The 27,549-nt window shown below is 39.1% G+C and overlaps 1 long non-coding RNA gene across 1 annotated transcript; it reads left to right on the top strand.

Moving 5' to 3' along the window:
* Positions 1–5,574: 5,574 nt before the first annotated feature.
* LOC121983184 lies at positions 5,575–5,903 on the top strand. Its single transcript, XR_006112417.1, has 3 exons — positions 5,575–5,593; positions 5,727–5,792; positions 5,892–5,903. It is a non-coding gene; the product is annotated as an uncharacterized LOC121983184 (long non-coding RNA).
* The last annotated feature ends 21,646 nt before the right edge of the window (positions 5,904–27,549 follow it).

Here is a 27,549-nt window from a genome sequence, read left to right as displayed (position 1 = left end):
AGACAAGGGTGGTCACATTCCAGTCATTATGAGTTTTTGGTAATGTCATTTGTGCTTACCAATGCTCTAGCGGTATTTATGGATTGTTGTGGTGGAGTATTGCTTCCACATGTTATGGATGGTTGTGGTGGAGCGTTGCTCCCACATATGTGGTATTTCCTGTGATGGTACGTTGCTCTCACATTGGAGGATTTATTTTTTTGTGATTTATATTGTTGGTGATTAGATTTCAGACTTGTTGTTGGGGATGATCTTATAGTTGAGTATGCCTGTTGTACGGGCATTATGAGTTCTAGGTTTTACCATTTAGGCTTACAAAGCCCTAGATGCTTTCATGGACTGGATGATTTCGGTATTCCTAGGTTGTTTGGATCGGTAGCACGATATCCCCACTTTTCACTTGAGGTATGTGATTTAATTTACTGGTCAGTATTTATACTCTATATCTATTGTTAGTACTTGCTGATGGTAGATAACGAAATTTGGGGACCAAATATTTATTAGTGGGGGAGAATGTAAAATACCGAAAAAATGGCAGATTATGATAAGGGAATTTTTCGAAATTTTTAGAAATTTTTCGGAGCTCATACGGACGAGTTAACGGAGATAAAAACGGGGCACGGGAAAAAGCCTATTTAGGCTACCCATTTAAGCGAGGAAATGTTATTTTCTTAATTTCTTTTTCTATTTTCTTTTCTTTGTTTTCTTTCTTCTCTTCCTCGCCGAAAACCCGCGCGCCCCTCTTCTTTCCCCGTCGCGACCGTGCCCTAACCGCTCGGCGGTTCTCCTCCTCTTCTCAACTCTTTCTTCCTCTCCCGAGCCTATTCCTTTTCTCATCGCCGCTTCTCCTTCTTCTCCCCTTTGCCTCGTTGCCGCAGAAATCTTAGCCACCGCCGAGGTCGAGCCCTAGATTGGGAAAGATCAGGAACGCGCCGAGCCGGTCCTCTTCCCTTGCTGCCGAGCCCTAGCCGTCGTTGCACGGAGCAGCACCGTCGACCCCTGTGCCTTAGCTAGCCGCCGGCGTCGCACGGAGCAGCACCGCTCCTCACTGTGCCTGGTTTGTGTTCATCGCGCTGTCTCCTCCTCTTCCTTTTTTCCGGTCTCCACCCCTCCCGACGCAAATTACTCGTACCCTAGCCTTCGTCCACTGTAGTGCCCTCTCGCCACTGTCCTTGTGCCTTAGCACCGGTCGGCTAGCCGTCAAGTGCCAACAGTAACTTTGTCGGATCCTAGGTCATCACAGGCAGTAAGAGGGAAGAGGTAATATGTATAATTGTTGCTAGAAATTTGTTGGTGATAGACTATCTTGTTGACTTCTTGATCTCTTTGATCCGGACAGTGAAATTACAGGGCGTTACTTAGGTTTCCAGCAGCTACCTTTGTTCTGACAGCTACTAGCTTAGGCTGTGAAGATAGATCCGAGCAGTAAGGTGGATTTCAGAAGGTGAGGTACTGTTCTGTGAAGTTGGAATCGTCAACAGAGTTAACAAGAACAGTTAATTTGGGTACATATATTTAATTATGTGTGAATTAGGATTCTTGTTAGATAAGTAGTTGATTTAGCTATTTGATACATGTTGAATAGCTAAATTATATGTGTTGAATTAGGTAGGTTTGAGGATTTGATTTAGCTAATTAATTTATATGTAATTAGCTAAATCTGTATATTATGTATTACAGGACTCTGATTCGAGACGAGTAACTCGACTACCAGTTTGGACCTTTCTATTGGAGGCGGGTACTTTGACTTTATGTCATTTGATATGCATAGTAATGTTTATAACACCTGGCAATGATTGTGTTTTATTATCTGTTTCGGTTGATCACTACCTGACCTGTTTTATGCTTGCTTGTTTATTTATTTTGCACATCATGCTAGTGTTTACCTGATTATGTCTATTTATAGAGGTAGTGACACAACCATGCTATTTATCATGTTCAGGACCTAGGGTTTTTTATACTTTATCTGGTCTGTGTACTTTGATTGATTCACTTTCCGATGGTACACATTTTACATGTATCTAGATTATTGCTATGTTGTTCAGTAATTTTGTCATGCTTATTGTCATGCACCATTGGCATGATTGCATGCTGTCCGATTGTCAGCTCCATTATTGTTGAGCACATCGCCAGTTACATGTATCTGCACACACGACCACTCATGGGTTAGTGGTATATTCAGGCAGGGTGTGTTGCAGCAGGTGCTCTGTCAAGGGCTCCGTTGGTCTACTCATGGGTTAGTGTGACGCAGCGTTGTAGCAGGACAGGGATCCCTCCCCGTTATTGTGTACCGGGAGATGAGAGCATTGAGCTCCCCCATTTATGATATGGGATAGGAGGATAGGTGTACTCCAACAGCATCCCATCCACTCGGTCACTCATCAGGAGTAGTGACGTCAGAGTGCACAGTTATCACAGCCCTACCCACTCAGTCTCACCATCATATGTGAGACGGCTGACTGGAGAGTAGGGGTGACCAGGACATGTCATAGGCATCATACGCATTGATGCATTTATTTCTTGTTATTGTGTTTGCTGCATTTACTTGCTACATATTGGTTGGATGTCCATGCTTGACATGCATACAGGATTTCTATACCTCTCGGACTGTTTATCCTTGTACCAGGTCCTGGTTAGTACAGTATTCTCCTGTTTATTTCAGTTTGCATTTACCTTTATTACGTCAGGAGATTGTACGCATGATTAGTGCTAGATGTTATTTCCTTACTATGTATATTAGTTGTTACCCGCTGAGTGTTGGACTCACACCCTCCTCCGTTGCTATTTCAGGTTGATGCTGTCAGGAGAGAGTTCCAATTGCTAGTCCCCTGCAGCCCACAAGGATGTTTATTTATCTTTTGGCTTTATGTACTAGACTATGTTTGGACTTGTTTTGTTTTGATACTTGGAGCTTGCATGGATTGTACTTGTCGATGGATTTTTAATTGGATTTGTTTTACTATATGCCTGCCTAGACGATAGAAGAGGTAAGTTGATTTGATCGTCGGATTTGTGTTGTATGAGTGTAGTGGAGTAGGATATCGGTTTTGAGCTTTATGAGTGTAGTTGAGTAGGGTGGATTTTGAGTCTTATTATCATTGCTTATTAAACTACGTGGATGTCTATATGTTGTGATTTGTTTATTATTGTTATTTATTACAGCCGCATGTGGCTGAGGTATATGGTGATGTAGTAAAGTTTCAGATTGTCCGTCGTACAGGGGAGATGCTGCCGAAATTTCTTTGGACAGGGACTCCTCCGGGGTGTGACAATATCAACGTATTTAACCATATTATGAGTGATCTGAAGTGGGTTGATGTGAAGATCGAAGATGAAGACAAGACACTGATGTTGTTGAATTTTCTACCTTCATCTCATACGTACGAGAATTTAATTACTACTTTGATATGGGGTAAGGAAACTCTCAAATTGGAGGAGATCATAGGTGCATTGCTAGGTTTTCACCAAAGGAAGAAAACAAGCGATGAAGTTTTTCAGGGAGAAGAACTTGTGGTAAATAGCAACCAAGAGTGTAGTAGGAGCAAATCTCGACATGGATCGGGTAACAACAATAAGGCTTATTCTAAGTCGAGAAGGAAGAAGATGATCATGTGTTACAAATATAGAGGCAAAGGTCTTATTAAGAGAGATTATCTAAAGATAAAGAAGCATGTTGCAAAGAATAAAGGTAGCTCGGCAAAGTCTACAAATATAGTTGAAAAGGAAAATTCAGAGAGCAGTGATGGAGATATGCTATCAGTTATGTCGAATTCAGAGCAGCTGACGGATGCATGAATTTTAGACTCTACATATTCATATCACATGACTCCAAACAAGAATTGGTTTGACACCTATAGGGCAATTGATTCTGGTTCAATTTTGATCAGAAATGATGCATCATGCAAAGTTATCAGCATAGGGAACGTCAAAATTAACATGTTTGATAGTGTGATCAGAACCCTATGTGATGTTAGATATATACCAGAGCTAAGGAATAACTTGATCTCGTTAAGCACACTAAATGATATTGGTTGTAGTTACAAATCAGTGAGTTAAAGTGATAAAAGTCAGTAAGAGAGCTATAACGGTAATGAAAGGACAAAAGTTAGTAGAGAACATCTATAAGTTGATAGGGACTATAGTTATAGGTGGAGCCGCCTCGGTGGAGTCTCAATCAGACAGTACTATCTTATGGCATATGCGGCTCGGGCATATGGGTGAACGTAGGATGCTAAAACTTTACAAGAGAGATTTGTTGAAGGGTGTCAAGACATGCAAGCTTGAATTCTGCAAATTCTGTGTTCTTGGAAAACAGAGCAAAGCGCAATTCAAGATGGCAATAAACAAAACGGAGGGGATTCTGGACTACGTACATACGGATCTCTAAGGACCAGCCAGTGTAGTAGCACATGGAGGACACTTGTATTTTGTGAGTTTTACTGATGATTACTCACGAAAGGTCTGAGTATACTTTATGCGTCACAAGTCGGAAACTTTTGCAAAGTTTATACTATGGAAAACTGAAGTGGAGAACTAGACTAGAAGGAAGATCAAATGCCTTAGGTCAAACAATGGGACTGAGTACACAAATTCAAAGTTTTAGAAATTTTGTGAGCGACATGAGATAATGAGACATTTCTCGATTCGTAGGACACCTCAGTAGAACGGGGTAGCGAAAAGGTTGAACAAGATAATCATTGAGAAAACAAGATGTCTCAGGTTGAATGCAGGGCTAGCAAAGAATTTTTGGGCGAAAGTTGTAAGATACCGTAAAACTAAATAATAAATATTATTGGACAAAAAAATCTTATTGGATTTTTCATGAATTTTTAGAAATTTTTTGGGATTTAAACGGAGTCCGTATAATCCATTTTGAGAGGATGAATTCGGGGTATAGAGAAAGCCTGTTTGAAATACCCAATTTAAGTGGGAGTTGATTAAGGAGTGAACTTTGAATTAAATTAGGCTAACCCTAGGTATTTAACTAATTTCCCCCGATTCCTTCTTCTCACCCAAACTCGTTTCTTCTCCTCTCTTCGCATCGTGCCGATTTTCCCTCTTTCTCTCGCGATCTCGTCGCCAGTCACCGAGCATCAACGCCGAAAGCCTAGTCTTCGTTCTCCTCTGGCTACACAATTGTAAAGGGTGTTGATTCATCACCATCGAAGTAATTCGACCTCGGCGTTGCTTCTTCCATTCCTCCCGATCCCATCGCCTCGTAGATCGTCGACAATCGCGGGCTGCTTGATCGCCGGCCATCGCCGTCCCTCCTCAGTTTTGATCGTGCGACGCTGTTCCACCTACCACCGAGGCTTCCTGCCTTTCTTCCCGAGTAGCTGGCTGCAAGGGGGAAATCTTTGGCCAAGAGGGGGTAAAGGCCGAGCCCTAACATCAATCTTCTCTCGCGACCGATCCACCGTCGATTGTCAAATTTGAGCGGGGCGACAGAGATTTGTATCAAGGAGGTCCAGCTCTTCTTCCTCACCAGATCTTGGACAGAGGGATCCAACATCGTCTATCTCCCTTCACTGGGGGCCAATTTGTTGCCGGCGAAGTTGCCGTGAGGCCAATGATTTGGGACTTTCTCCTCACTGTAAGTTTGGCTCGAGCTCTCCTTCTCTCGTACATTACTTTTCTCCTCTTCCGATCATGTGGCTTGACGCCGCTGCCACTAACAGCACCTCACAGCCCAGTTGATCTCTTTTCTCCTCTTTGTTCTGTTCTAGTGCCACCTCCAGGGGATGAACATTCAAGGTATTCCATCTAGGAGAGATCTTGGATATGGTACAAGGGTAAGTCAAGCTCAATGTTGATTAACAGGGTTTGATTTTATACTTTGTTTGGGTTGTTGAGATTAGCTATGAGACTGGTCTTGGAAAGAATTGGTGTAGGAGTTCTTGGTGGTTGTGGGCAGAGGTTAGTAGGGGATGTGAGCTCTTGATTTGTGGCCATGCCTCAAGGTGAGTTTCCTTTGGCGATGTACCTTTAGATTTTTCCTATTATTGTTCTATTCTATCGGTATTGTTAATGGTTCTTAGGTTATGTCTGGTTTAGAGCACATGGAAGCATGTAGAAGGATTTGTTGTAATTTTGGCCAGGAGTTTCCAGTAGCATGCTTCTTTGGATGAGTCAACATTGAAGTCTCTGGATTTGGGTAAGTTTTGGAGTTGATTTGTAATGGTTATTTGGTGGATGATTTATGTAGATGGATATATGATCGTTATTGGTATGTGTTGGATTGATTAGGGTTTGTATCGGGTGGAAATTTGTGGATATGATGATCGGTTGATGTAGATCGTTATGTGATCATTCTTAGGATCATTGGATTGGTTGTTGGTTGGATTATCAGATGTGGTGGGTTGGTTAGTTGTAGATGATGATGTTAGGTTGTTGTGGATTTATGATGAGTTTGGATTAGGGAGTTTTGGATTGATTAATAGATTGTGGATTATGTTTGGATCTAGAAGGAGTTGAATTAAGGAATTAGGTAAGTTACTTCGATTCGGGCTTTCCCTAATTAGATTGGGGAGTTTATTTAGCTATTTGCTACCTATGTAATTAGCTAAATATATATTATGTAATCGCAGGACTTGGATTCGGGACGAGTGTCTCGACGCGGGATTATTTGGCACAATCGACAGATAAAGGCGGGTATTTCTTCCTTGGCCTCTATGTAGATTTTCTTTTACTTAGTGCATGGTTATTATTAGATGAATTAGGCTGCTTTATCTTATATCATGATCGGTTGTTGTTTTTCCTGCATGATACTTATGCTTGACCCTTGTGATGATCTATTTAATTCATATATAGTCTCCACTCTTGATATCTACTTTGTTGTGATTACACGTGTAGAGTATGTCTTGTAGGGATTGTTGGACGGTTGGTATTCCCATGCTGATTGGGTATATGATGTGGACTGTACATAGGTGGGTATGTGTTATAGGAGTCATCTTGTTGACCGTGCATTTACATGTGGTGTGTACATACATATTTGTCATGTACTTTTGGAGGAGTTGTGTTGATTGTATGTTTGCGGTATACACACATGTCTGTTAGGTTTTTATTGGAGGATACATGTTGATTGTACTTATATTTGGTGTACATGTGTCTGGTGGGATTATTGGAGATTTTTGGTTGATTATACATGTGTAGTGTGTACATATGTTTGGTGGGATATGTGGAGGTATCATGACGATTATATTCATGTTGGAGGTATTTATGAGGTTTAGGGTGTTGCATGGATGATGATTATATATATATATATATATATATATATATATATCATGTTCATCATTCATTGCATCTAATGACTATTGTCTCACTTGTGGTTGAGAGAGTCATCGGTTTGGTTTAGCGCCGCACACTCAGCCACTCATGGGTAGTGGTAGCTGGAGCAGTTGCCGCTCGTCCTGTCGTGCCACCCGATCACGAGGTTTAGTGAGATCCGGCGTTGTGAGCAGTCAGGGACCCTGATGCTATGCAGTTAGATAACTACTTAGCATTCCGTCTGCCTCAGCTGCTTTATAGCAGTTTGGAGTATGAGGCCCATACGGTTGTCACGGACCCAAGCCTCTCGGCCATACTTGGGTCGTGGTGTCTGGAGAGGTGTCAGGGTGACCATGGAGCATGCATACGTAGTTATTATTCTTGCATTTGATGCGCGGTGCATCTGCATTTGCATACATGCCTATTAGATACTAGTTGCATGTGATTGTCGTTGTTGCACTTGATTGAGATATGGTTGTTGCATTTGGTTGCCATGCTGCATACATGTCATTTATTTTACATGTATATGCAGTCGTACTTATATTGCACAGGTGTCACGGGTATATCTGTTGCAGATCCGGTGAGTTTACTGATCATTGTACCATGTGTCGATTCCAGATTGGGTATATATCTGTCATTATGTTAGTTATGGTTTGTACAGTTTATATGTCAGGTTATTATGTCAGATATGTTTAGGTGCATTGATTATGATAGTATGATCATGTTCTTTATTCCCTACTGAGACTGTATACTTGTGATCTCCTTGTTTTATTGTAGACCGTGCACTATCTTGTCTATTACCCGCTGAGTTACCTATACTCACCACCGCATGTATACATTTATGTTTTCAGGTAGCTTGTAGATGGTTGGTGTCGCTTGGAGTATCCTGTCTGCCGGGTCCTACGTCACATCCGAAGATGATTTCACCTAGTGTTTGTTTTCTTTTGTATATTCTTTTCTTATTTTTGGCATTGTATTTGTGTTTAGCCATGTGGCTATCTTATTCTCTTGGTGTTGTATTTGTGTTTAAGCTAGCCGTGTCGGCATGCATTGTATTTATTTGTGTTGTGTGGGCTTTCCTTCGTTTTTCCGCTGTGTTTTAGTATAGCTGTGTGGGCTGTTTTATATATAACTGCGTGGTTGTGATTGTTTCATTCCAGCCGAGTGGGTTGTTATTATAACTGCGTGGTTGTGTATATAAATATTCCAACCGCATGTGGCTGATGTATTTTGCTTGTATGGATGCTTTAGATTGTCACCGGTACAGGGGAGATGCTATCGGATTTTTGTCTGGCAGAGACTCCTTTGGGGGCATGATAATTTTTGGTATCAGAGCCAGATTTACGATACTTACTATGTGTTTTGGATTTTTGAGATTTATCTGATACCAAATTTTGGTTTGGTATCAGAGCAGGTTCGATGCCTGTTATTCTTGTTTTTGGATTTCGTGATTCGATTTTGTTGATGTGACTTTTCGGGTTTTGGTACCAGGCAGCAGCAGGACATCTCCAGGCTATAGGAGGTATGTTTGCATATTGTTATCATACATTTCTGTTAGTGTATGTATTGTTGCCCATGATAGTTATGACATGTGTTAGTATTCTCGGGTTAGTACCTGCCTATTTGTTTGTAACATGCATTGCATGTGTCGGGTCAATCACTGATCACGATTGACCTAATGGAGATCAAGGATTACAGTCTCAAGGGATTTGTCATATCATACTACCAGTAGTTTAGTGTCGGTTACTACTAGTTGGTTGAGAGTCAGAGTCACATACCATTCTCTATTATTATCAGTTGGATAGTGAATGACATCTGTATACATATGTTGACTCAGTTTGTATTACTCCGGTTGGTTAGATCAGTTTAGGATTGATTTACCTGATCGACTTGTGCAGTTGTGGATTGATTTATCTTAGTTGATTTCGTACTCCTGTTATTTTGATTAGTAGAGTATTGATTTACTCCTGTTGGTTAGGTTTGTAGATTACCCTCGTTGACTTGGGTAGATTAGTTAGTTGATGCCTGATTTATTTTGGCAGTTTGATCTATAGGGGCTGACTTACTCTATTTTTAGAGATTCCTATCTTTGGGATGTTTCATACTTCGTTAGATATTTTGACTTGTACCGGTGTAGAAAGGATTGAATTTGCCGTATACCATTGTCGGCTTAGTCAGTCTATAGAGGATTGATATATCCTATTCCATGGAGACTTTGACCATGGATTGTCTGTACTTGGATGGAGGACTTAGAAGGTACATTCAGATAGGATACCCTACGGTGTGAAAAAGTGTAAAGCTACCTGCTTAACACTTATGAGATACATCCATTACTAGGGTGTATGAGTTGGAGAGTACATTTGGATATATGATTTGTACCAACATGAGAGAGTTGAAATTAGCTGCTTAACCTTTACGTGACCCGGTACCACGTGAAGGAAGAAGCAGAGAATGTTTTTGGAGATCAGGTCATCACTTAGGGATTTCCTTGAGGTGTTTGGAGAGAGAGTAGTTCTCTACTTCTTCGTTAGCATGATGGATTATAAGGCGATGATCAGTCGACTCGCCTAACGTTGTTCCATGGGAGATCCTGACTCATGGAACTATTGGATATGATTAGATATCCATGATGTACTTAGGGATTATGCCCCGCAATGGTGCGGAGGAAGTGGTGTTAGTTGAGTAATACCTAGGAGGTCCGACCGTAACTAGGTATAATTTCAGATGATGATCTTCGAGGGGTAGAGCGTCGATTGACGACCTTTTTGGATACGTTTAGTTTGTTGGTAGTGGGGGTTGAAGGTTGGATACTTTCCTTTGACTCTATTTTTGTTTAGGAGACTATCTGGTATGATTGATTGATGTTGAGGATGATTGGAGTTTGGTGGATATGGTGAGATCAGGTGTGATGATATGTTATCTTTTGATGATCTATTAGTAGATATTTGATTTGATGATTTATTGTTTAGTACTTGATGCTGATAGAGACATGAGGAGTAGCACTTGTGTGATATTTATGGATTTGGTGATTTATAGTTGGTGATCATATCACAGATTTGTTGGGGATCTTACGGTTGAGTGTACTTGTTGTATGAATATTATGGGTCATTGGTGTTACCATTTTAGGCATACTGTGCCCTAGACGTTTTATGGACTCGATGTACTTGGTATCATTAGGGTGTTTGGATCAGTTTTCATTGTCTTTATTGGCGATGTTGTGATCTATTCCCGATCCGAGGTGGATCACGTACACTAGCTTCGCATAGTTCTAGAGATGTTTTGACGAGAACATCTATATGTGAAGTTAGTAGTACGTATTGTGATTGTCTTTTACGAGTTTTTGGGACACATTGTCCCTAGTAGAGGGATATCAGTGGATCCACAGGAGATAGAGGCTGTTATCAGTTGTGAGTAGTCGTAGTCTATACCGGAGACTCGCTGTTCCTTTGGTCTGGCTGGATATTACCAGAGATTGATTGAGGGTTACTCCAGCATTATTATGTCGTTGACTGGACTATCTAGGAAGGGTATGGAATTTTCCTGGATAGATGTTTGTGAGATCAGTTTAGATAGCTGCACCTATCTTAGCGGTACTTTCTAGTGTAGACGGATTTGCACTCTACACAGATGTATTGTATTTGGAGTTTGGTGTAATTCTGATGTAGCATGAACGGAGTAGTCTCGTGCCAGTAGTTATAATTCTCGTGTAATGAGAATGAGATTCTTTATTTCCATGGGAGATTAGGTGTGTTCTCGAGTCACTTCTTGTCCGTGAGGAGTTACTGTAGGAAATACATTGATATGGATTTGTGATACATCTGGGTGACGCCTAATGCATAGAGATTTTGAGTATTCTTATTGGTGGATTGACACGAAGGAAGACATCGCAGATTTTGTAGCTTGATGTCTAGTGTGTCAGCACATGGAGGCTGAACATCAGAGATTAGTAGGATTATCTCTGTTGAGTTGGATACTGGAGTGGAGTTGGGAGCATGTTATGATGGACTTTGTTGTGAGATTACCCAGGACATGGAGAGGATATAGTGCGTTGGGTAATCATTGATTGGTTGATGACTTTGCTGCCTAGCTATTGATTTGTGGGGCGGATTCTTTTGGATTGAGTAACAAAATTATATTGTAGAGAGATTACCGGATCTTATGGTATATCTCTGAGTATTGTATTGAATGGAGATCAGTGATTTCACATCATGGTTTTGACTGGGGTTACAGTAGATTTTGGATTCGGAGTTTTGCTTTAGTATAGATATTCACTCTTTGACTGATGGATATTTTGAGCGCCCTATACATATGCAGGAGGATCTGATGATAGTGGATTTTGGATTACAGTGGTAGTTGATTTATCCACAGTTGGCTAGGTAGCAGGGTGTAACTAGCGAAAACACAATGAGCTCATAACCCACAGAGTTATCTTTTAGGGTTGGAGATATGTTCATGATATTTGGATGGAGTGGTATATGAGTATTTTGCTTGGTGGTTACCCTTGGATGAGGATCCCTGAGTTGACCAATAAATTTGGGGACCAAATTTTAATTAGTGGGGGAGAATGTAAGATACCGTAAAATTAAATAATAAATATTATTAGACAAAAAAATCTTATTGGATTTTTCAAGAATTTTTAGAAATTTTTCGGGATTTAAACGGAGTCCGTATAATCCATTTTGAGAGGATGAATTCGGGGTATAGAGAAAGCCTGTTTGGAATATCCAATTTAAGTGGGAGTTGATTAAGGAGTGAACTTTGAATTAAATTAGGCTAACCCTAGGTATTTAACTAATTTCCCCCGATTCCTTCTTCTCACCCAAACCCGTTTCTTCTCCTCTCTTCGCATCGTGCTGATTTTCCCTCTTTCTCTCGCGATCTCGTCGCCGATCACCGAGCATCAACGCCGACAGCCTAGTCTTCGTTCTCCTCTGGCTACACAATTGTAAGGGGTGTTGATTCATCACCATCGAAGTAATTCGACCTCGGTGTTGCTTCTTCCATTCCTCCTGATCCCATCGCCTCGTAGATCGTCGACAATCGCGGGCTGCTTGATCGTCGGTCGTCGCCGTCCCTCCTCAGTTTCGATCGTGCGACGCTGTTCCACCTACCACCGAGGCTTCCTGCCTTTCTTCCCGAGTAGCTGGCTGCAAGGGGGGAATCTTCGGCCAAGAGGGGGTAAAGGCCGAGCCCTAACATCAATCTTCTCTCGCGACCGATCCACCGCCGATTGTCAAATTTGAGCGGGGCGGCAGCGATTTATATCAAGGAGGTCCAGCTCTTCTTCCTCACCAGATCTTGGACAGAGGGATCCAACATCGTCTATCTCCCTTCACTGGGGGCCAATTTGTTGCCGGCGAAGTTGTCGTGAGGCCAATGATTTGGGACTTTCTCCTCACTGTAAGTTTGGCTTGAGCTCTCCTTCTCCCGTACATTACTTTTCTTCTCTTCCGATCATGTTGCTTGACGCCGCTGCCACTAACAGCACCTCACAGCCCAGTTGATCTCTTTTCTCCTCTTTGTTTTGTTCTAGTGCCACCTCCAAGGGATGAACATTCAAGGTATTCCATCTAGGAGAGATCTTGGATATGGTACAAGGGTAAGTCAAGCTCAATGTTGATTAACAGGGTTTGATTTCATACTTTGTTTGGGTTGTTGAGATTAGCTATGAGACTGGTCTTGGAAAGAATTGGTGTAGGAGTTCTTGGTGGTTGTGGGCAGAGGTTAGTAGGGGATGTGAGCTCTTGATTTGTGGCCATGCCTCAAGGTGAGTTTCCTTTGGCGATGTACCTTTAGATTTTTCCTATTATTGCTCTATTCTATCGGTATTGTTAATGGTTCTTAGGTTATGTCTGGTTTAGAGCACATGGAAGCATGTAGAAGGATTTGTTGTAGTTTTGGCCAGGAGTTTCGATTTGGGTAAGTTTTGGAGTTGATTTGTAATGGTTATTTGGTGGATGATTTATGTAGATGGATATATGATCGTTATTGGTATGTGTTGGATTGATTAGGGTTTGTATCGGGTGGAAATTTGTGGATATGATGATCGGTTGATGTAGATCGTTATGTGATCATTCTTAGGATCATTGGATTGGTTGTTGGTTGGATTATCATATGTGGTGGTTTGGTTAGTTGTAGATGATGATGTTAAGTTGTTGTGGATTTATGATGAGTTTGGATTAGGGAGTTTTGGATTGATTAATAGATTGTGGATTATGTTTGGATCTAGAAGGAGTTGAATTAAGGAATTAGGTAAGTTACTTCGATTCGGGCTTTCCCTAATTAGATTGGGGAGTTTAGTTAGCTATTTGCTACCTATGTAATTAGCTAAATATATATTATGTGATCGCAAGACTTGAATTCGGGACGAGTGTCTCGACGCGGGATTATTTGGCACGATCGACAGATAAAGGCGAGTATTTCTTCCTTGGCCTCTATTTAGATTTTCTTGTACTTAGTGCATGGTTATTATTGGATGAATTAGGCTGCTTTATCTTATATCATGATCGGTTGTTGTTTTTTCTGCATGATACTTATGCTTGACCCTTGTGATGATCTATTTAATTCATATATAGTCTCCACTCTTGATATCTACTCTGTTGTGATTACACGTGTAGAGTATGTCTTGTAGGGATTGTTGGACGGTTGGTATTCCCATGCTGATTGGGTATATGATGTGGACTGTACATAGGTGGGTATGTGTTATAGGAGTCATCTTGTTGACCGTGCATTTACATGTGGTGTGTACATACATATTTGTCATGTACTTTTGGAGGAGTTGTGTTGATTGTACGTTTGCGGTATATACACATGTCTGTTAGGTTTTTATTGGAGGATACATGTTGATTGTACTTATATTTGGTGTACATGTGTCTGGTGGGATTGTTGGAGATTTTTGATTGATTATACATGTGTAGTGTGTACATATGTTTGGTGGGATACATGGAGGTATCATGACGATTATATTCATGTTGGAGGTATTTATGAGGTTTGGGGTGTTGCATGGATGATGATTATATATATATATATATATCATGTTCATCATTCATTGCATCTAATGACTATTGTCTCCCTTGTGGTTGAGAGAGTCATCAGTTTGGTTTAGCGTCGCACACTCGGCCACTCATGGGTAGTGGTAGCTGGAGCAGTTGCCCCTCGTCCTGTCGTGCCACCTGGTCACGAGGTTTAGTGAGATCCGGCGTTGTGAGCAGTCAAGGACCCTGATGCTATGTAGTTAGATAACTACTTAGCATTCCGTCTGCCTCAGCTGCTTTATAGCAGTTTGGAGTATGAGGCTCGTATGGTTGTCACGGACCCAAGCCTCTCGGCCATACTGGGGTCGTGGTGTCTGGAGAGGTGTCGGGGTGACCATGGAGCATGCATACGCAGTTATTATTCTTGCATTTGATGCGCGGTGCATCTGCATTTGCATACATGCCTAGTAGATACTAGTTGCATGTGGTTGTCGTTGTTGCACTTGATTGAGATATGGTTGTTGCATTTGGTTGACATGCTGCATACATGTCATTTATTTTACATGTATATGCATGTCGTACTTATATTGCACAGGTGTCACGGGTATATCTGTTGCAGATCCGGTGAGTTTACTGATCATTGTACCATGTGTCGATTCCAGATTGGGTTGTATCTGTCATTATGTTAGTTGTGGTTTGTACAGTTTATATGTCAGGTTATTATGTCAGATATGTTTAGGTGCATTGATTATGATAATATGATCATGTTCTTTATTCCCTACTGAGACTGTATACTTGTGATCTTCATGTTTTATTGTAGACCATGCACTGTCTTGTCTATTACCCGCTGAGTTACCTATACTCACCACCGCATGTATACATTTATGTTTTCAGGTAGCTTGTAGATGGTTGGTGTCGCTTGGAGTATCCTGTCTGCCGGGTCCTACATCACATCCGAAGACGATTTCACCTAGTATTTGTTTTCTTTTGTATATTCTTTTCTTATTTTTGGCATTGTATTTGTGTTTAGCCATGTGGCTATCTTATTCTCTTGGTGTTGTATTTGTGTTTAAGCCGTGCCGGCATGCATTGTATTTATTTGTGTTGTGTGGGCTTTCCTTCGTTTTTTCGCTGTGTTTTAGTATAGCCGTGTGGGCTGTTTTATATATAACTGCGTGGTTGTGATTGTTTCATTCCAGCCGAGTGGGTTGTTATTATAACTGCGTGGTTGTGTATATAAATATTCCAGCCGCATGTGGCTGATGTATTTTGCTTGTATGGATGCTTTAGATTGTCACCGGTACAGGGGAGATGCTATCGGATTTTTGTCTGGCAGAGACTCTTTTGGGGGTGTGACAAAAGTAATTAACATGGCATGTTATCTCATTAATAGATCACCAAGGGCAGCACTAGAAGGCAAAATATCAGAGGAAGTGTGGACAGGGAATCAAGTAGATTACTCTCATATTTGAGTTTTTGGATGTCCAGCATATATGCACATATCTAGTGAGGAAAGATCAAAGATGGATGCGAAGTCAAAACGGTGCATTTTTCTGGGGTATCAGAAAAGAGTTAAAAGCTTCAAGCTTTAGGATCCTAAAGCAAACAAGATAGTGATCAGCAGAGATGTGGTGTTTGACGAGAAGGTTATGCTACAATGTGCTAAGGAAGAAGGAAAGGAAATACCACATAGCAACATGGAGAAAGATATTGTACATGTGGAGCTAGAGACTCATGACTGTTGATTCTAGCTCAGAGCATATGGAGCATCGCACTATAGCTGGTGGTAGAACGAGACAAGTCGTAAAACCACACACCAGATATGGATTTAAAGACTTGTTATCTTATGCACTTATTACTAGTATTGGAAATCCTACATCTTTTTAGAAGGCAATATACAGTTCTAAGAAGGACAAGTGGATGGATGCTATGGTAGAGGAGATGAAGTTATTGCATAAGAATCAAACGTGGGATCTAGTGGAACTTCCTAAAAAAAAAAAGAAAACTATAGGGTGCAAGTGAATATTTAAGAAGAAAGAAGCAATGTCAAAGGGAGAAGAAGTGAAGTTCAAAGCTCGGTTGGTAGCAAAGGTTTATTCACAGAGAAAGGGGATTGACTATTGATACGAGATATAGCGAGCGAATCTAGAAGATGACGTTGTAGTCAAAGTCAAGGTGATGTGGCAGTCAAAGTCAGGATAGAGAAACATTCCGTACTTGGTCCTGTTAATCACCCAGCCTCAAAATTCTCGAGTCTTACCTGCGCGGCTCTGAAGCATGACGTTCAGATAAGGCTGGCCGGGTACACATTTAGTCGAGTATAAGGACTCTAGAATTTTACTCTGAAACTAAAGAAATAATAAGCTCGGTCAGTAAATAGTTGACTGGGTTCAAAGGAGAACATAAGGCTCTTTATGCAGGTCTGGTTGGACAAAGTCCGGTCGGACTCAACGCCACTTAGTCTTACAAAGATCTTAATATACAATTAGCCGAATAAGGGTTGGTCGGGCAAACTTCAGTCGGCATCTAAGACACTTAGCCTCACAAAGATGTTAATATATGATCAGCCGGATAAGGGTCAGTCTAACATAAGATTTTCTGTGTACGCCGGGCTAGGCAAAGTCCGACCGGACTCAAAGACACTGAGCCTCACAAAGATCTTAATATGCGATCGGCTGAATAAGGGTCAATCGAACATAAGGCTCTCTGTGTATGCCCAATCGGGCAAAGTTCGACCAGGTTCAAAGATACTTAGCCCCACAAAGATCTTAATATACGATCGGTCGGATAAGGGCTAGTCGAATATAAGGCTTTCTGTGTATGTCCGGCCGAGCAAAGTCCGACCTGGCTCAAAGACACTTAGCCTCACAAAAACCTCAGTATACAATTGGCCGGATAAAAGCCAGTCGAACAAAAGGTTCTATGTGTACGCCCGGTTGGGCAAAGATCGGACAGGTTTAAAGACACTTAGCGTCATAAATCTCTTTATACTAGATCGGCCGAATAAAGGTTGGTTGAACAAAAAGCTCTATGTATACGCTCGACCGGTTAAAGACTGAACGAGCTTAAAGACATTTATCCTTAGGAAACTCTACATATATGGTTGACTCGGCAACTGTCGACTGAGTTTAAGTTACAGGATGTTATATTGTTCCTAAAATAAATAAAGACTCTAACATACATAATTTATCATATGATTCCTTGAATAGATCTTTGGCATACTATGGATATCATACTAGTCTCTGAACAGATCTTTGAAATATGTAGCACACAACAAAGCAGATTGATACCAATATAGGTTAAAGGTGCTTCATTTCATAGGGTTTACTATAAATGTCCAGCCAAATGAAAGATCAGCCCGAAATAGATTTAATTAAAGACATTCCAGTTAAGCAGCCGGCTTAAGGACCGGTCGAGATATATTTAGTAAACAAGTAGCAGACAACATTTTGACAGACTGTCAAAGCTATTGGGGAATATTCCTTGGGGATTTCCTCATTAATTGATCCGTTACAATAGTATATCTCAACAACCTCATAAAGGCCTAAGGCATAAGCAACAAAAGAGGTACATCTGTGGATAGAAAAAAAATTCCTTAAACTATTATTGTCGATCACCTAGACTGTACTTTTTTCATCACCTAACAAACTCTAACACAAGGGGTCATCTCATGATCATGGAGGTTGTGAGAGGTGGTATATAAAGGGGGATTCTCTCCGTTGGCAGGGTACGTAATTCCCATCATCTAGACCTTACTCTGATGCATATCCTCTACTATTATTCTTCTTCGCCCACTCGTCGAAAAGTGTACTGACTTGAGAGTCGGAGGGCCTTGCCAGAGACCCCTTCCCTGGTCTTTGGTCATTAACGTCTTGTTGGATTATATGACTATGCGTAGGATAGGAGGAAAGTTCCATTCCAAGCTAAAGAAGTCATCCGTCGGTCAACAAATCATCCACCAGAGATAGCGCGCCATCTCCCTAGTTTTCAAACAAGATCAACTATGAAGAAATTTTTTTCTCCAGTAGTAAGACATACGTCAATTAGAGCTATGTTGGCTTTGGTGGCACATCACGATTTGTAGCTGGAGTAAATGGATGTGAAGATGACATTTTTTCATGAAAATTTGGAGGAGCAGATTTTTATGTCACAACTTGAGGGATTTAGTCAGTCTCAATAAGAGCGGTTGGTTTGCAAGTTGAAGAAATCACTAAATGGGTTGAAAAATCTCCTAGGTAATGATGCAAACTTTTTGATTCATACATGATTCAATACGGGTATAGGAGATGTGAGTATGATTGTTGCATATATGTGAAGAGCCTTGAAGATGAATCATTGGTTTTCTTTCTACTATACATACATGACATGCTCGTTGCAAAAAAGATGAAAGAGGTCGATAATTTGAAGAGGCTACTGAGCAATGAATTTGACATGAAAGATTTGGGAGAGGCCAAGAAGATTCTTGGGATGGAGATTCATAAGGATAGAGCTGCAGGAAGATTATGGTTGTCTCAACATAGCTATGTGGATAAGATGCTGGATAGGTTCAACATGAAGAATACAAAATCAGTAAGCACACTTCTAGTGCATCACTTCAAGTTATCTAGTATACAATGTCCAAAAATGGATGACAAGATCCAAGCGATGTCAAAGGTTCCTTATGCAGTGCAGTTGGTTGTCTAATGTATGTCATGGTTTGCACGAGACCAGATTTGACTCAAGCAGTTAGTATGGTAAGCAAGTTTCTCTCAAATCTTGGTCGACCATATTGGGATGCAATGAAGTAGATTTTCAGATACTTGAGAAATACAACTGATTATGACATCATATTCAATAGACAACCAGAAGATCTTTCAGTTGCTAGGTACATAGATGCGGACTATACAGGAGATTTAGATGACAGAAGATCTACTACAGAATATGTGTTCACTATGGCAGGAGGACCTAAATGTTGGAAATCTATTATACAATCTATTGTTGCATTGTCTACTATGGAGTCGGAGTACATGACAGCAACTGAAGTAGCTGAAGTAGTGAAGGAAGCTTTATGGCTTCCAAGGTTGGTCAGAGAACTAAGTGTTTAGGAAGGCGGAGTCAAGTTATTATGCGATAATCAGAGTGCTATCTATTTGGCGAAAAATCAGGTGTATCATGCAAGAACCAAATACATTGATGTGAGGTTTCACAAGATCAGAGAGCTGATTGCTTCCGGAGAAATTTAACTTGAGAATGTTTACACTGCAAACATACTGACAAAGCCAATGACCACAGAGAAGTTCAAGCATTACTTGAGCTTGATCCATATCTCTAGATGTTAGAGGAATGAAGCTCAGACTCATAGATCCAAGTGGAGTTTTGTTCAAATATTCGTGTTCTTCAAAGAGGTGAATATTTGGCAAGGTAGAGATTGTTAACTAATGGTTCATATTTGGATGAAGGCCAATGTAATGGTTGTCATAAAAGAAAAAGCTATTAAGATTTTTCATAATAAAATTCTATTACGATTTTATATAACATAATTCTATTACGATTTTTTATAATAGAATTCTATTGTGATTTTCATAACAAAATTCTGTTATAATTTTACTGGGTCTGAGGTTTATGCACTATTTATAGGAATCATTGTAAATCTATTGTACAATCATGAGAATCATTGAATGTGATTCTCTTGAGTAGAGAGAATTCTAATAAAGCTTCGATCATTTTTGTGGAGTAGGCACACTGCCGAACCACGATAACTCTTCTTCTTTCTCTTCTTCTCCTTCCTTGTGTTTGCTCCTTTCTTGTACGTCTTTGTCTCGTTGTTCAACGCAATCTCTTCTCTCTTCCTCTTCTTCCACATTAGAGGTTGAGAGGTGTTGCCTCCTCTTTGCGCAACATCTTTAGTTGACATTGTGTATCTAAATTTTTTAATTGACTAATCTTGCGGTGATTGGCCTGGCTATATACGGAAGTTTTTCACCGACTAGTAGGGTAAATTAGAAAGTACCTATGGAGACTCATTCAAATTATCAGTGTTCTTAGGTTTGCTTCTCACTGAGAAAAAATCTCCTACAAGCACGATCGCTCGCACTACCCAATGAGGTAGTGACATGGCTGCGCAAGGTAGCAGCCGCCTTGCAAGGTTGAGATGGTGGTGTCAGCGATCGAATGAGCAATGGTGGAGTTGATGAAGAACTCCGAGGAGATGAAGCGAGTGCAAGAAGTGTCGGTGGCCATTGTTGGCTTAGACCGGTTGGTTCAAGAGGGTGACCTCGATAAGCTCCCCTACCTCAAGTGCACAGTGAAGGAGATGCTCGACCTACACCAGTCTATTCCGCTGCTACTCCATGAGACGGTGAAGGAGACTCAGGTGGCAGGGTACTTGGTTCCGATGTGGTGTTTGGGATGGTGGTCAACGTGTGGGTGATCGAACAACAAATGTCGGTGTGGAAAGAGGTGGGAGCGTTCAATCCCACACCATTCCCTAGGGTGGTGAGGCGGTGTTGGTGGACTTCAAGAGGAACTTCTTCGAATTCTTATCCTTCGGATTGGGGCAGGGGTCCTGCCTGAAGATATAGTTGGGACATTACAGGGTGGAACTGACAGTGGCACAAATGACCCACTGCTTCTAGTGAGCACTGCTCGATGGCATGGAGCCTAGTGAACTAGACTTAGGAAATGTTTCCAGGCTGACTTCAATCAGGGAGGCGGCTGATGGCCATCCCCACTCACCTGCCCTCTTTATTGATATTAGTGAGGATCATAAAATATCATTGAGGAAATACGCGGTTGCTTTTACACTAATAGAAAATATCACAAATATGGTTCTTATAAATAATGATGTATATATATATATATATATATATATATATATATATATATATATAAAATTTATTTTTATTTTGTGGCCGGTGTCAAAACGATGTTTACTCATGAATATATTTAAATCTCAACTCGCTCTTCCGGCTATCTCATAATAATTAAATAATTAATCTTTGAGTTTACAAATTCTCCACAAAAATGTCAAGAAAGATTGTACTGTATTAAGAAAGACATGCAACGCGACGACTTCATATCCATTGAATCTATCTCCCTCCAACTCATGCACGCTCCGTCCAGTTCACACTGTGTGGTATTTTTGTGTTTTTTGTACTCCATAGATTCAATGTCACTGTTTTTTTATTATTAGACAATGATCTTTGATAGTTTAATTTCTTCGAAGTAATGCATAACATGTATTATGCATTCGAGTGACCTGGACTTGGACCATCTAATTAGCACAAGCAATTGAATTCATTTTTTTAGGTCCTATTGTCTTTGATAATTTGATTGATTCGTTGCTGGTCTCTTAATTATAGTGCAAGTAGGGGTGAGCAAAAGTTCGATCAAACCGAATAAATCGACCGAATCGACCGATTTTTTAAATTCGGTTCGGTTATTTCGATATTTCGATTAATTCAGTTTTTTTCGATTTTGTCGGTTCGGGTGCAGTTTTAAAGTTGCCTTTTCAGTTAAACCGAAAAAACCGAATTATTTATTTCTTTTACAGTTTCACTCTAATTTCAAACCAGATTTAAAACCTGGTCAGTGTAGTCACGGACTTAGGTGGGCTGGACCTGATGAGTGGCTAGGGTTTTAAAATTTTCAACCTAAATGACTAAATCCCTAAACTTCTCATTCACTCGCCGCCACTCGCGACTCTCCCCCCTTCTCCACCGCGTTACCCCAAATCCCTAATGCTCGATCCCTGACTCTAGCCGTCTCTCGTTGTTGATCACCTGCGCTGCTGCGCGACGCTGCAACTCCGCCTCTCCGCCTTTCTCAGCAGTCATCCCTCTCTCGTCTCTCCTTCTCTCGCCTGTCCGACGCTGCAACTTCTCTCCGTCGGTCCTCCCCTGGCTAGCCGAGCACCTGCAAGGCTGCTGTGAGGCTGCTGCGAGGCTACGACTCAGCATCTCCGACTCCGTCTATCCTCCCTGTTCAACCCTCCCTCCTCTCGTCACTCTCACCAGTCACCACTCGAGTGCTCATTGCTCCAAGGGGAGTCTCGCTAGGACCGTCTGCGGCCTGCATAAATTAGAGGTATAAGTTATTTACAAGAAATTCATTAAGTCACGATTAGTTTGTGTTCTATTAACCGTTACTGTGTATGGATTTTGGCCTCCTATTTTTTGTTTTTGTTTTCAGAATACACAAATTATTAGTTTTAATTCTTCCCTTTTATTTTTAAGTCTCAGTCACATCTTGGGTCTTGACAACTTTAGTTAGTAATCTTTGCATTGATCTTGTACTGACATATGAATTTTTATTGAACTCAAGTAGTTAACAGTGTCTAGATATCCTGATAAGTATTATCATGCTTAGTTATAGTTGAGTTTCATATTTGTCTTTTAGTTTTAGTTAATTATATTTTAAACAGTATTATTATACTTGTAATTTTGAACAGTGTCTGTGATCTGTGAAGACTGTGATCAGTATTTATCTGGTATCAATGCAAGGAGATTTATCAAATATGGATGTTAATAATAATTGTTCAATACAATAATCTGAAATTGGTCCTTCAGTGGGAACAAAAACTATGGTAGATTGTAAAGGAAAGATAACTAAGAGAAAAGCAATGAAACCAAGAAGTGAAGTATGAGATCATTTTATAAAGTTTACTAATGATGCATCATATATGAAAGGCAAATGCAAATATTGTGATAAAGAATTTTTTTGTGATCCATATAGAAATGGGACAACAAGCTTGAGATCTCATATTACCTCATGTAAAAAACATCCTCATGTTATTGAAACAACTCAAGCACAGCTAAGTTTACAACAAAGTTCAAAAGAGGGTGAGGTGTGTTTAACTTCTTGGAAATTTGATCAAGATGCATCTAGAAAAGCATTGTCTAAAATGATCATAATGGATGAACTCTCTTTCAAATTTGTAGAAAGAGAAGGATTTAAAAAATTTATGGCTATGGTTTGCCCAAAGTTTTGAATTCCTTTAAGATGGATGGTTGCACATGATTGTGTTGAATTATATGTAGTTGAAAGAGAAAAATTGAAAAAATTGTTGCATGATTCAGCACAAAGAGTTTGTTTGACCACTGATACATGGACATCGATTCAGAAAATCAATTATATGTGTCTAACAGCCCATTTCATTGATAAAAATTGGAATTTACATAAAAGAATTATCAATTTTTGTCCAATTACAAGTCATACAGGTGAGGCTATTAGTTTAGCCATTGAAAATTGCTTGAGGGGTTGGGGAATTAACAAAATTTTTACTATTACAGTTGATAATGCAAGTTCAAATGATGTTGCTATCAATAGTTTCAAAAAAAAAGATGACTAATTGGGATTCCACTATTCTAAAGGGAGAATATGTCCATATGAGATGCGTAGCTCATATAATCAATTTGATTGTTACTAATGGCTTAAAAGATATAAATCAATCTGTGATGAAGGTAAGGAATGCAATCAAATATGTTAAGCAATCCCCCTCTAGATTAAGCAAGTTCAATGAATGTGTAGAGATTGAAAAAATTGAAAGCAATAACTCATTATGTTTAGATGTACCAACCAGATGGAACTCAACTTTCTTGATGTTGAACACAGCTCAAAAATTTGAAAGAGCTTTTGATAGGTTTGATGAACAAGATCCATGTTTTAAATTAGATATTCAATATACAGAATGACATGTTCTTTTGAATGAGAATGAAGAGATGATACTTGAATCAGATGGTAAACCTAAAAGAGAATTGAAGATTTTTGATGGGAAACCAACAAGTGCAGATTGGAATAATGTTGGATTTTTTGCATCTCTACTGCAAGTTTTTTATGAACTAACATTAAAAGTTTCAGGATCTTTGTATGTCACATCCAATACTTTTGCACACCAGATTAGTTATATCATACCATCTTGAAGGAGTGGCAACAAGGTGATGATATTGATGTGTATTCAATGGGAATTAGAATGAAAAACAAAGTTGACAAGTATTGGGGAGATCCGGAGAAAATGAATAAGTTGCTTTATATTGCGGTGGTGCTTGATCCAAGGCATAAATTAGATTTCGTAGAATTTATGTTGATTGAATTATATGGTGATGAGAAGGGAGCAAAAGTAGGAAAGATAATAAAGGACACTTTATTTGCTTTGTACAAGAATTATAAGGAAAAAATGGAGCCTCAATGTGGTACTTCAATAGTTTCATCTATTCCAAAATCAGTTGACAATGATAATACTTCAACAAATATGAGTGATTTGAAAAGACAATCAATCATAGTGAAGTATAAGAAACAAAAGGCACAAGTTCTTGGTGATGGCAATATGCCAGAATTAGACAAGTATCTTAATGAAATAGTTGAAGAATATTATGATACTTTTGACAATTTGGGATGGTGGAAACAAAATTGTTACAGATTTCCTATTCTTTCTCAAATTGCTCGTGATGTATTAGCTATTCCGATATCGACAGTTGCTTCAGTATCCGCTTTCAGTACTAGTGGTCGGGTACTTGATTGTTTTAGGAGTTCATTGACTCCTAAGGTGGTAAAAAGTCTTATTTGTACTCAAGATTGGCTTCGGTTAAGTTTGCAATCACTCAACGTTGAAGAAATTTTAGAGGATATGGAAAAACTTGAAAACGGTAAGTTTTTATTTTTTTTTAAAAAAATATAATTATAAACTTTATTTACTTAACTTGCATGTTTTTATCAGATTTCTCAAAAATCATAATGGACTCGTCTTCTTCGACAACACCAGTGACACAATGATCAATGGTATGTTTAAATATTGTATTTTATTTAAATTGACCTTGATACTAAGAACAGGAAGCTATATGATGATATAAGTGTTGTTGTTTCTAATTTGCTCACTTTCTAATTTGCTCACTTTTTGTGATGTTGTTATTCATCAATTTTTTGGTGTTTGCAGCTATATAAAATCACTTGCGGAAAGAAAAAGGTATGTCAAATTAAAAAAAAAAAAAACACAGTCAAATCCTTATCAAAAGCTCTGGTGCTCATTTGTGTCGTTCATTGTTGGCAACCTTGCCATCCAAGCTAGAAAATAGCAATCTAGCTCAATAGGACTTGATCAATTAATGTTGACTACTTTATGGTAATTTTGGCTATGTTTTCTGTCTTGGAAATTGGAATTGGTTACTTTGTTTAAAAAATTCTAGCATCTCAAACTTTTCTAGTGAAATATGAATTCTTTCTATGTTGTTGATTGAATTCGTAAGTTTCTAGCAGGACAAAGGTGGAATCTGTTAACATAATCTACCATAAAATAGTCCAAAAATTAAGACATATAGATTAGTGATCAGAAACTCTACATAACTTGCTTACCTCCAATTTCTTGGATTGGCATCACCTGCAACATTTAATGGCATTCATTTAAAGTTTGAAAGGCTATCGATTCTTGAACTTGTGAGGCTTTGTTGGCTACATTTGTTACCATAAGCTTCTCCCCTCATCCAGTAACTCTAACTAGGAGTCCTGTGAAAATTGAAATAGTTTTCTTTGTCCATTTACTACTGGGTCTTTCCAAAAATTTACAAATTTTCTTAATAGTAGCATGCAGTTTGATCTTAAAAATTTATAAATTTTCTTAATAGTAGTCCTGTGAAATAGTTGAATTTGTGCAATTTGATACTTTGATCTAGTTGAATTTATGCAGTTTGATACTTTGATCTGTATAATGCAAGTTTATTTGGAAAGGATTGCTAAGGAGTAAGGACACATATCTATGTTGAAGTTGACCTTGCTGCTTTCTGTTTTGATGTTGCTCTCTGCTGTTATGCTGTATACGTGAAAGCTGCCAGCCTGCTGCCTGCCATCCAAATTATGAATTTTTATCTTGATGTAACCAAACAATTGTGTGAAGTTTCTTGTATGTCTCAAACAAGTAAACTTTGTTGTTTTTGTGGTGTTTTCTCATTGACAGTTTTCTTTAGAGCTTTCTTTTGTGACAACTTAATTATGTGATCGAGTGAAATGTATGTTTGGTTTCATCTGAACTGAGGATATGTGTTGGTTTCATTCATGTGACTTGTTTGCTTCACTTTTTATATAATTAATTAGTTGTTCAGATTTTAGAAATGGTATGTGAACCTTGTCTGTCTATTTGCTTATCCCAGCTTATGTATGGTTTTTGAATATTATGATATCTGCTAGACGCTAGTTGCTATTGGTGAGATTGAGGAAATTGAATTATGTGGTTTTTTTATATTGAATTCTATTTGCTGAGATGGAGGAAATTGAATTATACTTTGCTGCTAATTGTTGTTGTTTATCTTGGCTCACGTATGATTAATTATGATGGCATATTGTGATATACTGATATCTACTAGATGGAGGAAATTGATGGTAAAAAGATTGAAAGCAAAAAACAGAAAGTTAGAATTTGGAATACTATCTTTTAATACTCAGTTCAGTTCATGTTGGAAAAATTCTGCTAAATCGGTTTATTCGGTAAAAATCCGAATAAACCGATTTTTTTTTCGGTTCGGTTTTCTTGGGTTTTTTTTGTAAAAATCGGTCGGTTCGGTTCGTTTAAAAAATTTCGGTTTAATCGGTATTCAGTTTAATCGGTATTTGGTTTATTCGATTCGGTTGGTTCAGTTTTAACCGAATGCTCAACCCTAAGTGCAAGTTTGATGATGGTGCTCTAAATTACTGCACGATTTCATTAACAAATCATATTCACATGCAATCCTAATCTAAATGTTTACTTGAATATCAAAATCTTATCATTAAAGATGTGATTGCTTTGGTAGAGTGTTTTAAACCATCACGTTGCCACCTTAATGACTTGATTTTAAGGGAAATGAAGAAAAGTTAAGTCAAAGAGGCTTATACATGTTTTAGGTCTTTTCTTATTAACTCAGTCCGGCTACCTGTTGTGTCACATGCTAATGTTGCATGTCATTATCAACAAGAAAAAAAAAAGATCATTAGTAGTTGCCATATTATAAAAATTACCGAAATTTTAATTAACTTTTCTGATTAAATTGAAAATGGAAGGTCAAATTAATTTCAAACTATTTTAGCGCATTCTTCTTTTGATTGGATGAATTTTTTTTATTAGTTCAAATTATTAGGCAATTTTTTTAACATAGACAATAGGTTAACAAAAAAACATCAAATTAAACTTGTCTAAACCATATCATAAAGTTTATAAACATTAATGTTAAATAATAAATCAAATCATGCCATTTGCATGCCATCACCCATCGTGGTAATTAATATGATCAAATGGTGACATCAAACTAATTTAAAATTGTAACATTATATGAAATGAAACTACTTCAAGCGCGAAAAAGGCAATTTA

This window comes from Zingiber officinale, chromosome 5A, assembly GCF_018446385.1.
Source record: "Zingiber officinale cultivar Zhangliang chromosome 5A, Zo_v1.1, whole genome shotgun sequence".
NCBI lineage: Eukaryota > Viridiplantae > Streptophyta > Magnoliopsida > Zingiberales > Zingiberaceae > Zingiber > Zingiber officinale.
Note: the sequence above shows the minus strand (reverse complement) of the source record. Positions and strands in the feature narration are given on the sequence as shown.